We start from the raw sequence: 7,146 nt of genomic DNA on the forward strand, positions 1-7,146 counted from the left end.
TTTTATTTTTACAATTACTCAATTATAAGTAATTTTATACGTGTGCCTAAATATATTACTTCTCATTTAGGATTGTGAGCAACCAAGGATTTCTTTTGTAGAACTCAAATTTGAAAATTTGGACTGTTACATGGAGATTTTTTTTTTTCTATTCGGTTACAATTGAGGTCACATCAACTTTATTAAAAAAAAAAAAAAAAAGAGTGCAATTAAAACTTTGGGTTGGGTTGCGTTAGGCAATCATCATAACACTAGTTTTTTTTACATAAATGAAATGACAAAGTCATCGTAAACTCACAAACATAAAATGAAGGTATCGGAGTTTGAATCCCGATTATGATGTCCGGCCTAATAATTTCGGCATTTTTACCAATTGAGCTAGGACTTATGGGACTCATAACACTAATTTTTATTGTAGATAAATTATAATTGACTTCGTGACAAGAAATGCTAGCATGTATCATGTATGTGTGTAACATTAAGAATTTTTTTCAGTTTGGTTCCTCAAAGTGACTAAAGGTTTGACAAATGCGTAGAAGCTATTTGATCGTATTATCATTATGAATTCAAACATATATATGGTCTTTTTATCAAGGAGAGATTATGATCTTAAATACTTAAAGGAAATGAAGAGGTTAATTAATATAGTTTCATGTGTAAAAAAAACTCATATTTCTATAACATTAGTCATGACATACTTTAGGTATTTATGTGACTATTTTTTTTATCAGGATTTGAATCTCGGATCTTATATATATTATGCATTGTTTCTATCGACTGAGTTAAGCTCACGAGGACATTTATGTGACTTTATATGCCAAAATATAGTTCCGAAGCTTTCAATTGATTTTAAAAAATTGAGATAATCTTAACTGAGGATATCATAGTTTATTGTATTCCATTATCCGTAGCAAAATACTCCCCTCCTTTTTAACACATACTCTATTAGAGTATAGTGAGAAGGTAACTTGGAGTGCAAGCAATCTAGATAACTTGGAGAGCAAGTAATATAGTAGAAAGTTAGTTAGGGAGTTAGTTACTCCAAATTACCTTCTCACTATACTCTAATATACTCCCCTCCTTTTTATTACTTCTATAAATTTAAATATATTTCATGAATACCCCTAAACTAATTACGCTTAATTGAATTCTTCTAACTTACTTACTTTTAATATTCTTTCTCATAATAAATAAGAACACAAACGAAATTTAACATCTAAGACCATTCACAATGATGAGTGTTTAACATATTTAGCACCACATTAAATAGGCACCCCCATTGTGGAGTAAAATATATGGGTGTCTATGGAGAATAGTGACTATGGAAGCACCCCCTCTGTCTTCATTTTTCGTGGGTCCTATTTAATAAATCTTAATAAATTAAATAAATTTTGTTGAAATGTAATGATATAAAATTATTTGTGGAACCTATTTAATAATTATTTCTTTTGAGGTGTTGGGTTGGAGAAAATGGGTGTTTATTAAGTATTAGCGTAAAATTAATGATGTGGACACATGAGATCCATTTAAGCATCCAATTTGGGTGCTCTCTTGTGGATGGTCTTATACATTTGAAAATCGATCAAACATTTCTTATAAAAAAGAAAAAAAAATCATTTTATTTCTTATGAAAAGGATCAGGAAGGAGTATAATATCACTCTAAGCTACAATCACATGCAATTTTTATGTAATGGAAAAAAAATATATACTAAAACTAATGAAGTTTGTGAGTAACACAAAAATATACTACTTAGGTAAATACTTTTCATAAATAAATAATTTTGTTACATATAACATAAAGTTAATCTAACAAAATTGACTATTTTTTTTTTATAATTTGACAAATCAAAATTTAAATTTCGATTGAAAGAACACCAACCATATTTAACTCGATCAATGATTACCTTTATAGAGAAAATATATGCAAAGCAATTAAGCAAGAAAATAGTGCAATTGAATTGAATGCAGATAGAAATAAAAAAATAAAAAATAAAAAGAAGAAGAAGAATGTACACAGAAATAGTAAGGGTGGTCCTTGTTTTAGAGTTTATATATTTTTTAGATATTCCTTTAACAGAAAGTGGGTCGTTTGGAATAGGGCTATTTTGAGAGAGAATATAAGTCAACTGTCAAAGGACTTCTTTAAAAGGAAAGATGCTTGACAATAAGGATGGCATTGGCATGTGATGGGAGCATTGTGGACATCATTGGCAACATGGAAGTTGACTTGACTTCAATGACAAGACCAACTATACCTATAAATAAATAAAAAATAAAAAATTCAAAGTTATATAATAATGCATTGTCTTTGCACTATACTTACAGAAACGGTCATCGTTAAATCTTATTAACGATTAAATATTTACAGATTCAATCATCACGTCAATTCATCCTCTTTAGATTATTTAACCTTAACTTCTCTAAACTTACTTGTACCTTAAATGATATTTAGCCTAACTTTATGTCAAAGAAAGCCTAACATAATGGTTAAACATTCCCTAATAAAAAAAATGGTTAAACATTTTCTTTTACCAAGATATTAGCTAAACATAAAAATTAACTTTATTTAATTTCCATGTTTCATATCCATATACCTCTTTAGATTGCTTCTTTTAATTTAAGGTGCTATTAGCAATATAGTAGTATTATATTTTCTATCAAGAAAAAGTAGTATACTAATTTTTTTTTTTTAATTCATCAAACAGTTTTATTCATATGAATTAGGGATGTTGAATGAAATACAAGAAATATTCATTCTAAACACCAAAAGTATGTTTTTTTAAACCAAAAATTGATTAATATATAATAATAACAATCAACACACAAGACGTGCATTAAAAAAATAGAAGAAACCATTACATCCTACAAAAATACATCAAAAAGCTAACCAAACCTGCCTCTGAAAAATTAGCAAAGCAATAATTGACCATTGTCACGATATGAAACTAATTATGTAAAGTTAATACGATCCATATTTTTTTTTGACAAGTAATACGATCCATATTGTTCATTTTAATTTCCACTTTATAATCTAGTGTAGAGATTGGAAAAAAGAATTTAATGGATCATTTTTTTTAGAGGACAATTGAATGGATCATGCACCACCACGATGTTGAACGATGTTGAATAAATCTTCTAAGTGGGACCTACTGAATATTGGAAAAATTTCTTAGTCCAAGTTTATTCTAAGCACAATTTTTCTATTCCCAGTGCCAAATTCATACTTAGTACATTCCTTACTTAGCACACTTTTGAAGCTTTTGAGAGCTTAGATATAGGAGAATTTTGTTTGTGTGAGAGCAGTTGTTGTTGGTTAATATTATCCTAAAATGTGTGTTGATAATAATAAGGCTTAACAGCGGGTATGACCCCCTAAATATTAGGACGTTTCGATTTTGATCCCCTGATAAAATAAAATAAAATATAATTCAGCCTCTTAAAAATTGTCCATTTTGCGGTTTTGACCTCTATGACTAATTTTGACCAATTTAACGTTGACGTGTGTAGTTTTAAAAAAAATATTTAAAATGCCACGTGTGAAATGTTTTAATTAAAAAATAAATTAAAAAAATTAATTACACAAGTGGCATCCACATCAACTTTGAATTGATCAAAATTGACCTAAGAACAATACTTAAGGGGCTGAATTGTATTTTATTTTGTTAGAGGACTAAAATCACAACTTTCTGATACCTAAAAGACCAAAACTGTTATTAAACCTAATAATAATCCTCATTTGAAATTTGTGTCCTATACTAAATTAAAAACCATTGTTTATGAGGAGATTTTAAATGTTGATATCTTGCAATATGAAGACATTGATGTTGAAATAGATGAGATGAAGTCACAAACTTCGACGGTGCAGCAAATCGTGATTGAAATTATAATTTGAGTTTCTCTTTTGCAGAGAGCTTTAAATTTTTTTTTTTTTTTAATAAGCTAAAATGATATATTATCAAACCAACAAAGCAGTCAACACAACACAAGGTGTGTCTTAGAGACTACCAGAAATACACTGAATTAACAGTGACACAAGGAACTAAACAAAACAACATTGGCCTATGCCCAAACAAGTTAAAGGGTTTGACCACCATTGTTGAGTTCCATAAGTAAAAATGGTTTTTTTAGCTTTCAGTCATCCTAAAGACAACACCTTATCAAACAAATAAGGAATGGGAGTGATTACATTTTTAAACAAGCGACTATTGCGCTCATTCCACACAACCCAAACACAGAGGAGCCAAGGTTTTAAAAATTCTATTAACTAGTTTTTTGGGTTCAACTCATTTGAATCAACTATCTCATAACAACAAATATAGCATCATAGCCAAGGTTTTATTCAAGTTCTCTTCAAGTTCAAAAAATATTTCCAAGAAAAATCAGAGAACACAATTGTTCATAATATCTAATCCAAGGGAGATCTTTATAATAGTATGTAATTTTCATTTTCAATGAGTTCGGTTTATGCCTCTTAGGTTTCTGATTTGGGAGTTTCTACGGTACACCCTTCAATTAAGGTGTACCAGTACACATATTTCATAAATCTACAAGTTAACGATAATTTTTATGTGATAAACAGATATTTATCGACTTTTATATTTTAGAAAATATTATCCCATAAGAAAAAACATCATTTCATTTTTTATAAGAATTATACCAAATTTTTTAACATTTTATTGAAAAAAATAATCAATATTCACTATTATGAGTAATAAAAATTAAAAAAATTTGAATTTTGCTTTGCCGACACTTTTGAAAAATAAAATATAATTATTATAATTATAAATGATAGAAAATATTTTTTTTCTAAAAAAAATAAATCATTAAACTATTCATTTAAATACACGGGTGTATCGGTACATTCAAAATTATCGAGTGTACCATAGAAATTGCCTTCTGATTTTCCTATTTTTTGTAATAATATATATTAGCATATAAAACAAATTCTATCTTTATTTAATTATACTCCTTTCATCAATGAAAATATACATAAATACAGATACCAAAAAAAAAAAAACAAATCTAAATACCCATCACATTCATTTATGTTGCTTGTATTATTTGCTCCCATATAGTAACTATACATTGTTATTTCTTACCTTCCTTCAAAAAAAAAAAAAAACCTTGTTATTTCTTACCTAAGGCTCCCTTATCGCGTGGAAAGAATCATGAATAATGAACCATGTCATATAGGTAGCTGATTCAAACTAAAGGAAATGATCCACTTGCATTTTTTTTTTTACAAAACACAATATCTTCATTTATTCAAATTTGATATAATACATATACAATAACATGATCAACGTCACTAAAAACATAAAAGGTAAATATGCAAACAAACTCATACACCCATGTTAATAACATACAACGGTAAAATAAATATGATAAAATCTAAATCACTAGAATACTCATGCTTATGAATCTGCAATATTGACGTCCAAATCATTAATTGACTAAAGATGATTTTTCAATATGAACCAAACAAACACCGCAATAAGACGCAAAATCAAACAACGCCGCAAAAGACGACGAACAACACAACGCCACATTCAAACGATGAAATCACGAAGAAAAAAAACACAAGAAAAAACTTATTATATGTGAAAATCACTTATTTAAATCTAAAGAAATGGAAGGAAAAAAAAATGCATATGGATGATTCTAAATCAAAAATTGATCTAAATCCACCATTCTTTGATGAGTGAAAGAGAAAACGAACTTCAATCAACTTGCAAAAATTTTATGAATCTGTTGAAATTATGTTAAGCCAAAAAAACATCATTGACTATCAAACCTAATAATAATCCAAGTTTAGTAAAAAAATATTCCAATCAAAGTATTTTGAATTGGTTAGCCCACTGATTTTATGTATTTTTTTCCACGTGCCCGATCTTTGCAGTGTCACCCCATGGTATATTTTTCCTAAAACTAACTTTTATATTTTCAACCTAATTATTACTTTTGAGATTGTCTTTATCTGTTTTGAAAGGATAAAAGAGAAATAATAATAAACTTGACAAAAAAATAGAGAAATAATATAAAATATTAATGAAAAAAATGAATGACATTGAACCACCAGTAATATTTTTATATGACATCCTTTATAAGATCAAGTGATCAATAGAATGAGGTAAAGGACAAACACAACTTGTTAATGTACTTAAGAGTTGCTTAATCATGATTTTAATTTTATAAAGTGTTTATTGGAATTTCATAAGTGCTAAAAGGTATTTAAATGAATGAAATAAATATATAGAGCAAGGAGTTTTGTATATTATATAGATTGATAAAACATCTATTTGTTTGTTACATGCAAATTAAAAAAATATGATTAAAATTTTCAACTTAGTTTATTTTTTTATTTTTGTCCATTCTCTATTTCTCAGTTTAATTGAAGCCTACGGTGATCCCACTTTGTCATCATTTATGAATTTAATTTATTTTTTATCTTATACACAATGATTTATCATCTTTCAATGAAATTATTTTATTCTTTTTTACATCGTAGGCACTAATTGTACTACTATCATTGAGTGTGCAATTAATCGATGTATTTTCCCTGCAACACCATGGTGCCTGGAAGATAAATGTATATGCCTTTAATAGTAAGTTGAAAATATTATATTTCTTTTAAACCTATTATTTTTTTGGCATGTCATGGTAAATATTAATGTTATTTAAGTTATATTTCTATGACATTTTATTTTCTTTGACAGGACTAGTGTAAGATAACACTGGATAAATGTTTTAGTTCCAAACAACTAGTTGTCTTATATACTATTTTATCTAAATAAATTAATACAATTTTACTAAATTGACCATTATAATATATAATGGATGTATGTATTATGTAATATACATAGCGTGTAATGTACTTTTTTTTTTTTTTTTTTTTGAATAAAGCCTAGCACTTTTTATTGATTAAACATGTCACAATGGACTTCAGTTACAATGCATGGGGTGAACATCATTTCAGATTTGTTGAGATTGATCTTTTGGCATGATATCCTTTGGTATTCAGCAAAAATCTCCATTAAGTGTTTAGCTTCATTTTTATGAGTTCTGCAGAACATCATGCTATCATCAGTAAAAAAAAGATGTGAAATAACAGGGGTGTTTCTGGCTATAAAGATGCCATGAGTTTT

The 7,146-nt window shown here is 27.6% G+C and overlaps 1 long non-coding RNA gene across 1 annotated transcript; it reads left to right on the forward strand.

Annotated features, from left to right (window-relative positions):
* Nucleotides 1-6,265: 6,265 nt before the first annotated feature.
* On the forward strand, nucleotides 6,266-6,903 carry LOC112416399 (uncharacterized). The gene is made up of 3 exons (XR_003006828.2): nucleotides 6,266-6,404; nucleotides 6,510-6,606; nucleotides 6,718-6,903. It is a non-coding gene; the product is annotated as an uncharacterized lncRNA (long non-coding RNA).
* The last annotated feature ends 243 nt before the right edge of the window (nucleotides 6,904-7,146 follow it).

Source organism: Medicago truncatula, chromosome 7 (genome assembly GCF_003473485.1).
Source record: "Medicago truncatula cultivar Jemalong A17 chromosome 7, MtrunA17r5.0-ANR, whole genome shotgun sequence".
NCBI lineage: Eukaryota > Viridiplantae > Streptophyta > Magnoliopsida > Fabales > Fabaceae > Medicago > Medicago truncatula.